Here is a 17,562-nt window from a genome sequence, read left to right as displayed (position 1 = left end):
CCAGATCCATGACCCCTGCTATACTTGAGTCCATTGCTGCAGCCACTGTTTCAAACTATCTTGTTGAGGGCCTTCCTCTCTTTCAATGACCCTCTCTCTACCTTACCAAGCATAACATCCTTCTCTAAGGAATGGTCCCTTTTGATAACATGACCAAAGTAAATGAGGCGAAGTCTCATCTCTAAGGAGCATTCTGGCTGCACTTCCTCCAGGACAGATTTGTTAGTTCTTCTAGCAGTCCATGGTACTTTCAACATTCTTTGCAAGCACCACAACTCAAAATCATCAATTCTTCTTTGGTCTTCCTTATTCATTGTCCAGCTCTCACATGCATATGGGGTGATTGAAAATATAATGGCTTATGTCAGGCACACCCTGGACCTCAAGGAGACATCTTTGTTCTTCAGCACTTGAACGAGGTCTTTTGCAGCTGACTTGCCCTGTGCTATATGCCATCTGATGTCCTGACTGTTGCTTCCATTGGCATTGATTGTAGAAACAAGTAATATGAAATCTTTGACAATCTCAATCTGTTCTTCATTTATCATCATGCTGCTTATAGGTCCAGTTGTGAGGATTTTTGTTTATATTGAGATGTAATCTATACTGCAGACTGTATTATTCAATCTTCATCAGTAAGTACTTCAAGTCATCCTCACTTTCAGGCAAGCAAAGTTGTGTTGTCAGCATATCACAGGTTGTTAATGATTCTTCCTCCAATCTTGATGCCAAGTTCTCTTCATAAAGTCCAGCTTCTTAGATTATTTGCTCAGCATATAAATTGAATAAATATGGTGAAAGGACACAACCCTGACACATAACCTTATTGACTCTAAACCATACAGTGTCTCCTTCTTCTGTTTGAATGACAGCCTCCTGGTCTGTGTACTGGTTCCTCATGAGTACAAGTAAGTGTTCTGGAATTCCCATTCTCTCAATGTTACCAACAATTTGTTAGAATCCACACAATTAAAGGTTTTTGCATAGTCAATAAAACACAAGTAAACATATTTCTGGAATTTTTTTCTTTGAGGCAAGATCCATCTGACATCAGCAATGACATCCCTTGTTCCATGTCCTTTTCTGAATCTGGCTTGCACCTCTGGAAGTTCTCTGTCAATATACTGCTACAACTGTTTTTCAAATTATCTTCAGTAAGATTTTACTTGCATGCAGTATTAACAATATTTTTCAATAATTTCCACATTCTGTGGAATCACCTTTCTTTGGAATGGGTACAAATATGGATCTCTTCCAGTCAGTTGGCCAAGTAGCTGCCTTCAAAATCTCTTGGCATAAGCGAGTGAGTGCCTCCAGTGGAGCATCTGTTTGTTGAAACATCTCAATGGGTATTCTGTCAATTCCTGGAGCCCTGTTCTGTAATTGCTTCAGTGCAGCTTCTACTTCTTCCTTCAACATCATTGGTTCTTGATCATATACCATCTCCCAAAATGGATGAAGATCTACCAGTTGTTTTTGGTACAATGCCTGTGTGTATTCCTTCCATCTTCTTTTGATGCTTCCCACATCATTCAATATTTTGCCCATAGAATCTTTCAATATTGCAACTTGAGGCTTAATTTTTTTTTTTTTCCTCAGTTCTTTCAGCTTGAGAAATGCTGAGCATATTCTTCCCTTTTGGTTTTCTAACTCCAGGTCTTTGCACCTTTCTTATAGTAATTGGCTTTGTCCAAGCTGCTCTTTGAAATCATCTGTTCATCTCTTTTGTCAGTTCTTCCATTTACTTTGGCTGCTCTCTGCTCAAGGGCAAGCTTCAGAGTCTCTTCTGGCATCCATTTTGTTTTTCCTCCTTTTCTCATCTTTTTAATGACCTCTTGCTTTCTTCATGGATGATGTTCTTGATGTCATCCCATAATTCTTATGGTTTTTGGTCATTGGTTTTCAATGCATTGAATCTATGCTTTAAATGGTCTGTAAATTCAGGAGGGATATATTCAAGTTCATATTTTGTGGACTCGTTTTAATTGTTTTCAAGTTCAACTTGCATATGAGCAGTTGGTGGTCTGTTCCACAATCCGTTCTTGGACTTGCTTTGGCTGAAGATACTGAGCTTTTCCATCATCTCTTACCACAGATGTAGTCAATCTGATTCTTGTGTATTCCATCTGGTGAAGTCCACATGTATAGCTGTCATTTTTGTTGTTGAAAAAAGGTATTTGCAATGAATAAGTCATTGGTCTTTCAAAATTCTATCTTGAGATCTCCAGTGTTATTTCTGTCACCACAGCCAAATTTTCCAACTACTGGTGATTCTTCTTTGTTTCCAGCTTTTGCATTCCAGTCACCAGTGATAATTAACACATCTTGATTGCACATTCAGTCAATTTAAGACTTCAGAATTTGATTAAAAAATCTTCAATTTCCTGATCTTTGCCTTTGGTGGTTGGTGCATAAATTTGAATAATAGTCATATTAAGTGGTCTTTCTTGTAGACATGGATATTATCCTATCACTGACAGCATTGTACTTCAGGACAGATCTTGAAATATCCTTTGTGAAGATAAATTCCTCACCATTCTTCTTCAAATTATCATTCCTGGCATAGTAGATCACATGGTTGTCTGATTCAAAATGGCCAAAACCAGTCCACTTCAGCTAACTAATACCTATGATATCAATCTTTATACTTCCATTTCATTTTTGACCTAAGACACTTGACTGCTAACCAGAAGGCTGGTGGTTCAAACCCATCAGCCACTCCCCAGAAGGAAAGATTGAGCAATCTACATCCACAGTGATACTGCCTCGGAAACCCAAGGAGGGGTCACTATGAGTTGAGTCTGACTCGATGGAACATAACAACATACTTCATACATTCCATGGTCAAATTATTAATGGATATTTGCAGTTGTTTCTCTTCAATTTGAGTTCTGTCATGTCAGCAAATGGAGGTCTTGAAAGCTTTACTTTATCCATATCAGTAAGGTTGGTTCTACTACGATAATGCAGCACTTTCTCAGTCCTGTTTTGAGAGCCTTCCAACTTAAGTGGTTCATCATCCTACACTGTATCAGTGTTCCCAGGCTGTTCATACAGATGATTAGTAATGTAACAGACAGTGTTTCTCTGCTATTCATAAGGTTTTCCCTGACTCATTCTTTGAGAAGTGGATGGCCTACTCCTTCTTGCTAGTCTGTCTCAATCTGTAAGCCATGCCAAAACTTGTGTACCATGTGCAATCTCGTTGGCATTTGAAACAACAGTGGCACAGTGTCAAGTCTCACAGCAACACGGCACCAGAGTATGACTAACTGACAGGACAATTTTGTCTCCCTTAGCTGTTTGAAACTTCTCCACCCTTCCCTTACCAGGATCCCTGCTGCTTGCTCACTCTGTCCTGGACACTCTGGCTTTCCTTTCCTTTCCCCTCTGGTTTTCCTGCCACTTGGAGGTTGAGGCCTGGGTCCCACCCTTTACCTGGATGCCTCTGCCACATGTTCACTCTGTCCTGGATGCCTAGGACTCTGTTTTAGGAACCTCAAAATTACTGAGGTTTTAGTAAAACCAAACAAAGTATCACAGGAAATATCTGCAACCATGGCAACATAATGTTACTACCACAGGAAACAAAGAGGTAAGCCACCATGGGTAGAAGTACCACAGAGAAATTGTAACCACTGAGGAGAGAAGCTACTGTAGCAGGAGTCAGAGCAAGACAAAAGCAAATCCTGGCCCACAAAATCAGAGTCAAACACAATACACTTACTATGTTTAAAGTAATAAAAAGAAGAAGAAACAGAAAAAATCAGAGGCTATATACAAATTTTTTTAAGTAATTAAAAAACAGTGCTCATTTACAATAGCATAAATATGGAAACAACCTATGTGCCCATCAATAGAAGAATGGGTAAACTATGGTACAAACACACAATGGAATACTATGCAACACTAAAGAATAATGTGGAATCTGCAAAACACCACATAATGTGGATGAAATTGGAAGACATTATGCTGAGTGAAATAAGTCAATCACAGAAGGACAAATATAGTATTAGTTCATTGTTGTAAAAAGTCAAATATAGGTTTATATATGGGAGAAAATTTTCTTTGTTGGTTACCAGGGGTCAGAGGGGAAGGGAGATAACACTGCAAAAAAAAAAAAAAAAATGCATTGACCCATGTCACTTTAGTTTTGTGTATTTCACTGTACCTAAATTATATTTCAATAAAATTATTAAATCACCTTATTTTTTTAATATGTTATCATTTCAATTTTAGAGATGAGGAAATTGAGACACAGAGAGGTTAAATAACTGTTAAAGATAATATAATTTGTAAACATCAAAGCCAGAATTTGAACCAAAATTTTCTTGCTACAGTAAATATTCTCTTAATCACTTTGCAAATATAGAATTTCAGGAACTGAAGAACATTAAAATTAAAATTCAATTGCTAAACACATGATTCAATACTACTGAAAAAATAAAGATAAGGAAATGAAGAATAGATTTGAGGAATCCATACAAAATGCATCATGGAAAGATGAAGATTTAGAAAAACAAAAGATGGAAGATATGAAAGACATGAAGAATAAAATTCAATAATCAAACATATTATTAGAGCAATTTTCAAAATACAGCATGAGACTGCAGACAGATGAAGAATACTCAAAGCTAAGCATAAAAAAATGCAAAGATAAATATATGATAATGAGAATATAGTACATTATTGACACAAAAAATAATAGTAAATAATAAATATGGATTGCTTAAAAAAAACTTACACTGATAATAGCAAATATTTTATGAGTAAAAACAAAGGTCAGAAGATCAGTAAGTTATGTATCTAAATCAGTAAGGGGAAAAAAAAATCTCAACCTAGACATTTACAGTCAACTAACAAATCCATGAAAGAAGCACAAATAAAATTTTAGTTTATTCCAGGCAAAGACAAATGTGTTAGTTTCAGATTGTCACTAAAGATTGTACTTCAAGAAAAGGAAATTGAACTCAGAGTGAAAGAATAGAATATAGGAAGTAGTGGGTAAACATACTGAGTAATATAAATAAGCATTGATTAAAAGACAATAATAAAAGACTTCTACAAAAAACTATAAAACACAAATCAAAGAACCCAAATAGACCCACATAAATGGAAGAACACACCACGCTGAGGATAGGAAGATATGACACTGTAAAAATGTTAATATTACCCAAATAAATCTATAGATATTATGTAGTCCTGCAATTACAAGAAGACAAATGTTGTATGAGATCAAGAAAAGTTTTACAGAGAATCAGTCTTTGAAGGTTACCAGGGGTTGAAGGAGAAGAGAGCATAAATTACTAACTAGAGGATAGACATATATTAACATGGGTGAAGGGAAAGGCAATATGCAGTAAAGAGGAGGCTAGTAGAAAACAATTATGGTAAAGGAATACACTGGGAGGAACACAAGAGTTAAAAAGAACAAAGGTAAATAATATTACATATGCAATCCAACAGTGCAAACAATAATCTACAAGTGGATACATCAACACACAAGCTGAACAGGGCTAGTAATGTGAAAGGGACTAGACCCACAAATAAACATAGCTTTAACAGAGGATACTTCTCCATATGTATTTACATATGCTGCAAATATATTCTTAGATATAGAAGGGCATGCAGGGGAAAAAGTTCGGAAAACCTCTTAGCCATAATCAAACACCTTGAGGGAACGAGTCACTGGGCCTAGGGGCTCAGGACCATAGTCTCAAGGGACACTAAGGTGAATTGGCATAACATAGTCCACAAAGACAATGTTCTATATCATCCTTTGGTGAGTAGAAACTGGGATCTTAAAAGATTGTGAGTGGCCATCCAGGTTGCAACTATTGATCTATCTCTGGAATAAAGAAGAGTGAAGAAAATTCCTGGTAACAATTAAACCAAGGAACTAATGGATCACGTGAACCCCTGCCTCCATGATTGGAAGACCAGAAGAACCAGATGGTGCCTGTCTACACATGCTCACCACTCTGAAAGGGATCAGAATAGAAAAGCCTGGATAGAGTGGGAGAAAATGTGGAACAAAACTCAAAATCATAAAATAAGAACAGGGTTACTGGTCTAATAGAGACTAGTGGAACCCCTGAAACTATGGCCCTTAGACACCCTTCAGGCCTAGAACTCAACTCACTCCTATGGTTTCCCTTTCATCCAAATGATAGATGGGCCTGTAAGGTGTACAGTAACACCAGGAAGGTACCTGATCCTTAGAATAATCAACCATATGATGTCAAAAGAACAGCATTTGTACAGGGATAAAACTTTGAATGTAGGAAGGGATAGGAAAGAAGGATGAATGTTGTTGTTGTTGTTGTTAAGTGTCGTTGAGTCGTTTCTGACTCATAGCGACCCTATGCACAGCAGAATGAAACACTGCCCGATCCCGCGCCAGCCCCACAATTCCTGCTATACTTGAGCCCATCATCGCAGCCACCGTATCAATCCATCTCGTTGAAGGCCTCCCCCTCTTTCGTCGACCCTCCACCCTACCAAGCATGACATCCTTCTCCAGGGAATGGTCCCTTCTGACAACATGACCAAAATAGGTGAGATGAAGTCTGGCCATTCTTGCTTCCAAGGAGCATTCTGGCTGCACTTCCTCCAGGACAGATCTGTTAGTTCTTTTAGCAGTCCACAGTACTTTCAGCATTCTTCACCAGCACCACAACTCAAAAACATCAACTCTTCTTTGGTCTTCCTTATTCATTGTCCAGCTCTCACATGCATACGAGGTGATTGGCAATATCATGGCTTGTGTTAGGTACACCTTAGTCCTCAAGGAGATATCCTTGCTCCTCAGCACTTGAAACAGTTCCTTTGCAGTTGACTTTCCCAATGCTACATGTCATCTAATGTCCTGACTGCTGCTTCCATTGGCATCGATTGTAGAACAAGCAACGTGAATTCTTTGACAACCTCAATCTTCTCTCCATTTATTGTGATGCTGCTCATTGGTCCAGTTGTGAGGATTTTTGTTTTCTTTATATTGAGACGTAATCCATAGTGCAGACTGTATTCTTCAACCTTCATCAGTAGGTGCCTTAAGTCACCCTCACTTTCAGCAAGCAAAGAATCACATAAACGTACAGGACCATTGTCTGCCAACCCTGTACATGTTCTCGGGTACACTCCCTGCTTCATAGACATGCCTAATAGTTCAGCCTGTCTACCCATCTATCCTCCCATATACCCATGTTTGCCTTCACTGACAATGTCATACTATATGTGCAAAAGGGATCATCTTTGTTGTCTGTACTTCCCACGTACCTCTCTATGTCTTTCTCTTCCTCAATTCCACTATATTGATCACTTACATTTGGTACATTGCCCTTCTCTTCACCCAAATCAATACTTATCTCTATCTGTGTAACAGCCTTCCCTCCCCTCCCCTCCCACCTATGGTAACAAACAAAGAAAATGTCCTTCCATAGATAAACATTTCCTTGACTTTTACGATAGTGGACTAATACAATATTTTTCCTTTTGTGATCGACTTATTTCACTCAGCATAATGTCCTCCAAGTTCATCCACATTATGCAGTGTTTTGCAGATTCTACATTATTCTTTAGGGTTGTATAGTATTCATATATAGATAGATAGATATAGATATAGATATAGATATAGATATATTTTTTAAAGGAAATATAATTTCATTGTATGTCAACATATATATATATATATATAAGAACTCATTTTAAATGACAGCAAAATGTATCAAATATTTGGAATAAATTTACAAAAAATAAGGAAATATTCATGTAACCAAAATAGATATAAAATTCTGACACCTTAACAATGAAAAGACAATCTGATAAAAAATGAACAAAGGACTTGAATAGACATTTCAACAAAAAAAAGACATTCAAATGGCCACCAAACATATGAAAAAAATGCTCAGCTTCATTAGCCATTACAAAAACCCCAAACAAAACTCACTGCCAGTAAGTCATTCCAACTCATAGTGACCCTCTTTGAGTTTCTGAGGTGATAAATCTTTATAGAAGTAGATTTCCCAGTCTTTCTTCCACAGAGCAGCTGGTGGGTTTGAACCACCAACCTTTTGGCTAGCAGTCAAATGTCTTAGGGACTATGCCACCAGACGTCCCTCATTAGCCATTACAGTTATGCAAATCAAAATCACAATGAGATACCACTTCACTCACACTGGGGTGGCTAAGATAAACAAACAAAAAGAAAAAAAAATGTTAGAAAGGACTTGGAAAAGAGAAACCCCTTATCCATTACTGGTGGAAATGCAAATCTTTATACTATTATGGAAAATGATGTAGTGGCTACTTAAAACATTGAAAATAAAATTATGATATGACCCAACATTTCCATTCTTATGTATATACCCAACAGAGTTGAAATCAGAGACTCAAACAAGTACTTGTACATCACTGTTCATTGCAGTGTTATGTACAATAACTAAAAAATAGAAACAAATTAAATAGGTGTGGACAGAAAAATGAATAAAAAATGTGGCACATATATACAAAGGAGTACTACTCAGCCAGTAAAATAAATGAAGTCTTGACACAGGCTGCAATATGGACAGAGCTTAAAGACATTATGGTGAGTGAAATAAGTAAATAAATAGGGACAAATATTGTGTGATTTTACGTATATAAAAATATGAGAACTGGAAAATATAGAGAGACCAAAATTTGTTAGTGGTTACCAGAGATGGGAGGGAGTGGGAAAAGAGAGGTTATTTCTGTGGAGCACTGAGTTTTGGATCACAGTGATGAAAAAAATAAAATCACCTTGTTTAAGGGTAGAATCTCAGAGCCAATTAATTTATTTACTGTCAGAAAGTTGTACACCTGTAAAAAGTTGATCTGGCAAATGTTACATGATTGAAATATTTACAAAAATGGGGGAAAAATACAAAAAGAGTAGCTTCTGTGGTTGACAAGGTACAACCTAACACCTCACAGGATTTGGTTCCTTGGTTTAGGTAATTATCCTAATATTGAGTTGAGTCCTTCTGTTCTGTCATAAGATTTGGAGCATAATGCCTGTGATCTTAAAAGCTTGCAAGAGGCCATCCAAGGAACAACAATTGGTCTCTATTTGCCTAGAGCAACAGTAGAAGAAGGAGAGTCAGGAATAGGTGGAGGAAATGAAATGTGGAGCTAATCGATAATTGTGAACAACCACTTCTTTTGCCATGAGACCAGAGAACTTGATGGTGCCAGGCTACAATTACCAAACATTATAACCAAGGATTCTATAGAAAATTTCTGATAAAAAGAGGAAAAATGCAGAACAGAATTTCCTATCCTCATGGAATACAGAATTTCTGGAGACATGGAGGTTGGATGGACCTCTGAAACTGCAGCTTTGGGATAGTCTTTAAACTTTACACCAAAAATATCCTCTGAAGCCTTCTTAAAGACAAAAAAAAAAAAAAGTTTAGCTTAACTGACAAAGAATGTCTCCGTTGGCCATTGTGCTTTTTAAGATCTATCTATATGGAATCAAATTGACAACTGCAACATGAAAGATAAGAAAGAAAACTTACAGGCAGTGAGTTTATGTTAATAGGGGAAGAAACAGAATAGGAGTGTGAGAATTGTTGCATAACTACAAAAATGTAATCAATAGCATTGAATTATACATGTAGAACCTGTTGGATTAGTGTTTGTTTTGTTGTATATATTCTCAAAAACAACAAAAATAAATCTCTCTTTTAAATTTTGAGTTAGCAATGTCTGATTATATACACAGTTTTTACCATAATAAAAATCTATATCTATATCTATCTATCATCTATCTACTTATCTATCTATTAATCATCTATTTCTATCTTTATCTATCTATCAATCTAGCTATATGCCTTGTTCATAAGTTGGAAGTTTGGCTATCTCTATGATATTATTTCTCCCCAAATTAGTCAATAATACAATAGAGTATGCTACTCTAGGCAATTTGATTACCACTTGTCCGTAAGTATGCTCTACTGTGGTAGATTCTGTGTTGTGGTGATGCTGGAAGATATGCAACAGCATTTAAAATACAAACAGATTCTCTCAAGGTGGACAGGTTTCAGTGCAACTTCCAGGCTAAGACTGACTAGGAAGAAGGAACTGGCAATCTACTTCTTGAAAAAAAAAAAATAGCCATTGAAAATATGCAACTAGGAAAGAGCCAGCTCCTGAAAGCAGAGTCAACCTTACTTATGTGGACATAATAAAACTTTCAGGACCTTCATTTGCTGATATGGCAAGATTCAAAATGAGAAGAAACAACTATAAACATCCATTAGTAATTGGAATGTGGAATATGTGAATATTAATCAAGGAAAACTGAAAATTGTCATAAATGAAATGGAATGCATGAAGATCTATACCCCAGCAATTGTTGATCAGAAATGGACTGGTATTGGTCATTTTGAATGGGCCAATAATATGATCTACTATGCAGGAATAACAAATTGAAAAAGAATGGCATCACATTCAACATTACAAAAACATTTCAAGATCTTTCCAAACATGCATTGCTGTCATTGACAGGATAATATACATATGCCTAGTATGAATACCAGTTAATAATACAATTATTAAAATTTTTACACTAATCACTAATGTCATGATGAATTTGAAGATTTTTATCAGATGTTGAAGTCTGAAATTTATGAAACATGTAATCAAAAGGCACTAATAATTACTGGTAATTGGAATATGAAAGCTGGAAAAAAAGAAGATAGATCAGTATTTGGAAAACATGGCTGCAGTGAAAGAAATGATGTCAGAAAACGGAGGGTATAATTTTGCAAGATCAATTACTTATTCATTAGAAATACCTTTTTTTAATAACATAAATGGTGATTGTATATGTGTACCTTGCCAGACAGAATACACAGGAATCAAGTAGACTATCTCTGTGGAAAAAGACAATGGAGAAGGTCACTAACATGAGTCAAGACAAGACCATGTGCTGACTGAAGATCAGATCATCAATTGCTCATGTGCAGGTTCAAACTGAAATTGAAGAAAATTAAAATAATTCCATAAGAGCCAAAGTATGATCTTGAAAAATTTGTTAGGTGCCGTTGAGCTGGATGATGAATAAGGAACACAGAATAAGGATTTATGCATTTGAATTATCATCTTGGGAATAATATTGAATATATCACAGACTCCCAGAAAATGAAAAAAATCAATTTTAGAAGTAAAGCCAGAATGTTCCTGATAAACAAGGATTGAGACTTTGTCTCACATATTTTGGACATGTTATCATGAGCTGTCAATCTATAGAGAAGGAAATTATGTTTGATACAGTACTAGTAATTGTTGTTGTTGTTAAGTGTCATCAAGCCAGCTCTGACTCATAATGACCCTATGTACAACAGAACAAAGCACTGCCTAGTTATACACCATCTTCACAATCCTTAATATACCTGAGACCATCATTGCAGTCACTGTGTCAATTCATCTCATTGAAGGTCTTCCCCTTTTTCACTGACCCTCCACTTTACCAAGCATGGTATACTTCTACAGGGAATGGTCCCTTCTGACAACATGACCAAAGTAATTGAGATGAAGTCTGGCCATTCTTGCTTTTAAGGAGTATTTTGGCTGCATTTCTTGCAAGACAGGATTGTTCATTCTTCTGGAAGTCCATGGTACTTTTCATATTCTTCTCTAACACCGCAACTCAGAGATGAGCAAAAAAGAGGATGATCCTCAATGAGATGGATTGGCATGCACCTCTAACAACAAGCTCAAACATAGAAATGAATGTGAAAATGGAACAGAACTTGACAATATCTCATTATGCTCTGCATAAGGTTGTTATGAGTTGTCACTGTCTCAATGGTACCTAAAAACATAATAACAATAGTTAACACACTGAAGGGGCAAAAGAGTAGAATCAAATCAATGGGAGACAGAATTAATGAGTTTGAAGACAAAGAGCTCAACACTAATTTGTTAAGGAAATGATCAGAAAAAAGATCATAACAAAATGAAGAAAGTCTAAGATTCATATGAGATACCATCAATAAGAATAACCTAGTTATTAGTTATTAGGAGCTCCGGTAGCATAGTGCCTAAGGCACTTGACTGCTCACCAGAAGGCTGGTGGTTCAAACCCACCAGCCACTCCTTGGAATGAAGGTTGGGCAATCCTACTTCCGTAGTGATACTGCCTCGGAAACCCAAGGAGGGGTCGCTATGAGTTGGGGCCTACTCGAGGGCAAACGACAACAACAAGTGCCTAAGGTACTTGACTGATAACCAGAAGGCTGGTGGTTCAAATCCACCAGCTACTCCTCGGAAGGAAGGTTGGGCAGTCTACTTCTGTAGTGATACTGCCTTGGAAACCCAAGGAGGGGTCGCTATAAGTAGGGTCCGACTTGACGGCACATAACAACAACAGAATTCCAGAACGGGGGAGACAAAACCACAGAGAAAATTGTCAAAGATTTGTTGGAAGAAAATTTCCCTAATATGATAAAAGATGAGAAGATATCCATTCAAGAAGTTAAACAAACCACAGACAGGATAGACCCCAAAAGAAAATCACCAAGACATATAATGAAAATCACAAAAATGAAAAACAAAGAAAGAGTCCAGACAGCATCATGAGAAAAACTGTTACCTAAAAGTTCTTGCTGACGTTCCAGTACGATGGTGGAATAAGCAGACAAACTACACAGACCATCTTCAACAAAGAAAAAACGCAACACAACCACTCCAATGGAGTCGGATCCTACTCATAGTGACCCTTCCTTAGGTTTCTGCAGAAGTATCACTATGGAAGTAGATTGTCCAACATTCCTTCTGGGGAGTGGCTGGTGGGTTTGAACTGCCAGTCTTCTGGTTAGCAGTCAAATGCCTTAGGCACTATGCCACCACAGCTCCCTCAACAAGACAACAAATCAAGGAGAACAAATTATCACATATACAGAAGATAATCCTGGAACCCTGAGCTTTGAAAGGAAGGATACAGAAGTAAACTAAACTCCAACTTGTAGAAGAACCTTCATGAAAGCACCAAAAAAGGTGACATACAAAACTGTGGCCTGTCAGTGATTCTAACAGCATGGACAGCTTGGATATTGCCAAATGGTGTTAGGACACAAGAATTAACCTAAAAATTGGCCCTGCTAGCCATTGGCTGCACAGAGAACTGCACTGGTGGCTGGTGAATAAAAGGATACACAGAGAAGAGGGAAACGGCCTGAGAGGTGGACCTTGCCTGTCCGGAGGGCGCAGCCATTGGTAATGTTTACAAGCAGTTCAACCATTTTGGATATTTAAAGTGACAGTGTTCTCTCAGTTGCCAGGGACCTAAGAATAGTCTCCACTTGCTAGGAACTGCAAGGACATTTCGGACACAAGTGAATGAAAAGGTTCTAGTTTTCAGCTTTTTCTCTCTTCCCTGTCCTTGGTTCCCATTTTTTTCTTTCTCATAGTTAATGCTATTCCTTGCTTTTCTTTTTGCATTTTAACCATTTTTTCCCTCATTATTCTCCTACTCTACTTCTTTTCTCTTATTGTCCTCTCTCCAGATATTGCAGCCTTTTCTTTCCTTCCTTTTTTTTTTTTTTTTTGTGATTGCTCCTGTGTGTTTATGTGATTTTTTCTGTCCTCTTGCTTTTACTTTTTTGATGCTTTTTTGATCATTGTTTCTGTCTGAGTGGGAGACAGCAGCTGTGCCCATCTGACACAACTACAGCTGAACCTCCTGCAGCTCCACTTACTGAGTGAGAGCCACCAGTTCCTCCTCCACCAACTGGCCAAATGACCACCAAGAAGAGAATGACTCACCCTGAACAACTCTTCAAAAACAGTTAGTAGAGATCTAAATACAACAAAGTCACAATGTCTTGGAGACAACAGACCATCACTGTCCACACAAAAAAAGCAAGATAAAGTAGTAAAAACAAGGGAGCAGGATACAGACCCAGAACACATCCCTGAAGAAGAAGCAGCATTGGAACTCCCTGATAAGGAATTGAAAAGAATTATATTTAGGTACCTTCAAAGGATTGAGAGACATATCAAGGAAACCAGTGAGAAAATTAAGAAAAACAAAGACAAAATCCTAGAACAATTTCAGAAGAAAATACAAGAACAAAATGACAAAATAATGAAAAATTAGAAATGATACAAAATCTACAGAAAGAAATTTAAAAGATTAATACTAAATTGTCAGAAATAGATAAGACATTGAAAGGGCAAAGGACTAGAATTGATTCTATGAATAATTAATTAATTAATTAATAATTAATGAGGTTGAAGACAAATACCTGAACTTCTTTCAAAAGGGATCAGTCAGAAAAAAGATGAAAACTAAATGAAGAAAGTCTAAGGTTCATGTGGGATGCCAACAAAAGGAATAACCTATGTGTAATCAGAATTCCGGAACAGGAAGAGAAAAATAAAACCACTGAGAATATTGTCTAAGATTTGTTGGAAGAGAACTTCCCTGATACGATGAAAGATGAGAAGATATCTATTCAGAAGTCCAACAAACCCCGAATAGAATAGACCCCAAAGAAAATCACAAAGACAGATCATCATCAAACTCATCAAAACCAAAGACAAAGACAGAATTGTGAGAGCAGCATGAGAAAAAAAGAAAGTTACTTACAAAGGCTATTCAATAAGAATAAGCTCTGATTTCTCAGCAGAAACCATGCAAGCAAGAAGTCAATGGGATGATATAAATAAATCCTGAAAGAGAAAAATTTCCAACCAATAATCATGTATGTGGCAAAACTGTCCCACAAATATGATGGTGAAATTAGGAGATTTCCAGATAAGCAGAAATTAAGGGAATTTGTTAAAACGAGACCAACCTTATAAGAGATACTAATGGGAGTCCTTTGAACAGAGAAACAATAATAGCAAAACACAACCAACTTTTAAGATACAAGATGACATAACCCAGAAACCAACACAGCTATGGAAGTATCCAAAGTAAAATAAGCTTACTAGATTGTAAACAGGGAACCAGAACATCAGTTGGAAAATGAAGACAACTACAAACCAAAAAGAGGGAAAAAAATAGTGTAGTTACAGAACTTCTAAATTGTGAGGAATTTACAATAGTTGTTAGATAATGGACTATTCTAAACTCTGGGTGAAAATTACAAATCACAGAGTAACCTCAAAGATAAATGATAAACCTTCACATCACAATAAAAAAAGACTACAAGCACAAATATTTAGCAAATACAAGAACAATAGCAACAAAGGAAATGATAACACAATTCATAAATAACATGAGCTCAGCCCAGAAAATTATATGATCAAAGAAACAAGGAACACCATGAGAAAACACATAACAAAATGACACCAAACAATTCATACTTACAGTCAATAATTACACTGAATGTCAATGGATTAAATGCATCACTCAAGAGATGGAGAGTTGCAGATAGGATAAGAAAACAAAACCCATCCATATGCTGTCTACAAGAGAAACACCTTAGAGACAAAGACAAAAATAGACTAAAAATCAAAGGTTGGAAAAAGTTATATCAACAAATAGCAACCATTAAAGAGCAGGAGTGGCAATATTAATTTCTGATCAAATAACTTTAAGACAAAAACCACTATATGAGACAAGGAAGGACACTAAATAATGATTAAATGATAATTGAACAAGAAGATATAACCATGATAAATATGTATGAGCCCAATGAAAGAGCCCCAAAATGTATAAGTCAGACTTTAACAGAATCAAAAATGCAAATAGATGACTCCATATTCATAGTAGGAGACTTTAATACACCACTTTCAATGAAAGATAGAACAACTGGAAAGAAACTCAACAAAGACACAGAAGAGCTAAACAATACAATCCACCAATGTGACCTTATAGATATCTACAGAGGACTTTACCCAACAGCAGCACAATATGCATTATTTTTCAGTGCACATGGAACATTCTCCATGATAGATCATATATTAGGCCATAAAGCAAGCCTTCATAAATTTAAAAACATTGAAATACTGCAAAGCATCTTCTCAGATCAAAATTCTATAAAATTATAAATCAACCATAGGAAATCAATGGATAAAGAGCAAACACAGGGAAACTGAACAACACCCTTCTTAAAAATGACTGGGTAATAGAAGAAATAAGAAATGAAATTTAAAACCCCATTGAATCAAATGAGAATGAAAACACAACATACCAAAATCTTTGGGACACAGCAAAAGCAGTGATAAGAGACAAATTTATAGCAATAAATGAACACATCAAAAAAGAAGAAAGAGTCAAAATCAACACTTTAAACCAACATCTCCAACAAGTAGAAAAAACAGCAAGAAAAGCCAACAGTCAGAAGAAGAAAGGAAATAAAGATTCAAGCAGAAATCAACAAAACAGAAAATAGAAAGACAGTAGAAAAAACCAACAAGACTGTATGTTGTTATTGTTGTTATATGTTGTTTTTTTAAAAAGATTAATAATATAGACAGAATACTGGCAAATTTAACAAAGGAAAAGGGAGAGAATACAAATAACACCAATAAGAAACAAAATGGACATCATCACAACAGAACCAACTGAAATAAAAAGGATAATATCAGGATACTAAGGACGATGGGACAATCTATTTCCATAGTGATACTGCCTAGGGAACCCAAGGAGGGGTCGCTCTGAGTCAGGTCCGACTTGAGGCACATAACAAAAACAACCATGAAGAACCGTACTCCAACAAATTGAAAATGTGGAAGAAATTGACAGATTTCTAGAAACACATTACTAACGTAAAAACAGACTGAAGTGGAAAACTACAACAGACCCATAAAAAAAAAGAAAAAAAAATTGAACAGGTCATAAAAAAATTACCAAGAAAAACGTTCTGGCACAGGTGGTTTCACTGGAGAATTCTAACAAACATTCAGAGAAGAAATGACACCAATCCTACTCAAATTATTCCAAAACATATCAAAAGATGGAATCTTCCCAAATTTATTTCAGGAAGCAAGGATAGCTTTGATACCAAAACCAGTCAAAGATATCACTAAAAAGGAAAATTACAGACCAATATCTTTCATCAATATATATGCAAAAATCTTCAACAAAATCCTAGCCAATAGACTCCAACAGCATATCAAAAAAATAATTCATTACGACCAAGTGGGGTTCATATCAGGTATTCAAGGATGGTTCAACATTAGAAAAGCAATCAATGCCATCTGTCACATAAATAAAACAGGGGAAAATAACCACATGATCATATCAATCGATGCAGAAAAGGCATTTGATAAAATCCAACACCCATTCCTGATCAAAACGCTCACCAAATTAGGAATAGAAGGGACATTCCTCAACATAATAAAGGGCATATTGCAAAACCAACAACCAACATTGTTCTCAATGGAGAGAGACTGAAACCATTCCCCTTGTGAACAGGAACCAGATGAGGATGCCTTCTGTCACCACTTCTATTCAATATTTTATTGGAAGTCCTGTTGTTGTTGTTGTTGTTATGTGCCGTCGAGTCCGCCCTGACCCATAGCGACCGCTCCTTGGGTTTCCGAGGCAGTATCACTACAGAAGTAGATTGCCCCATCTTCCTT

This window comes from Orycteropus afer, unplaced genomic scaffold, assembly GCF_000298275.1.
Source record: "Orycteropus afer afer isolate SDZICR_OR568_19922 unplaced genomic scaffold, OryAfe1.0 scaffold00221, whole genome shotgun sequence".
NCBI lineage: Eukaryota > Metazoa > Chordata > Mammalia > Tubulidentata > Orycteropodidae > Orycteropus > Orycteropus afer.
This window is presented reverse-complemented; position numbering follows the sequence as displayed.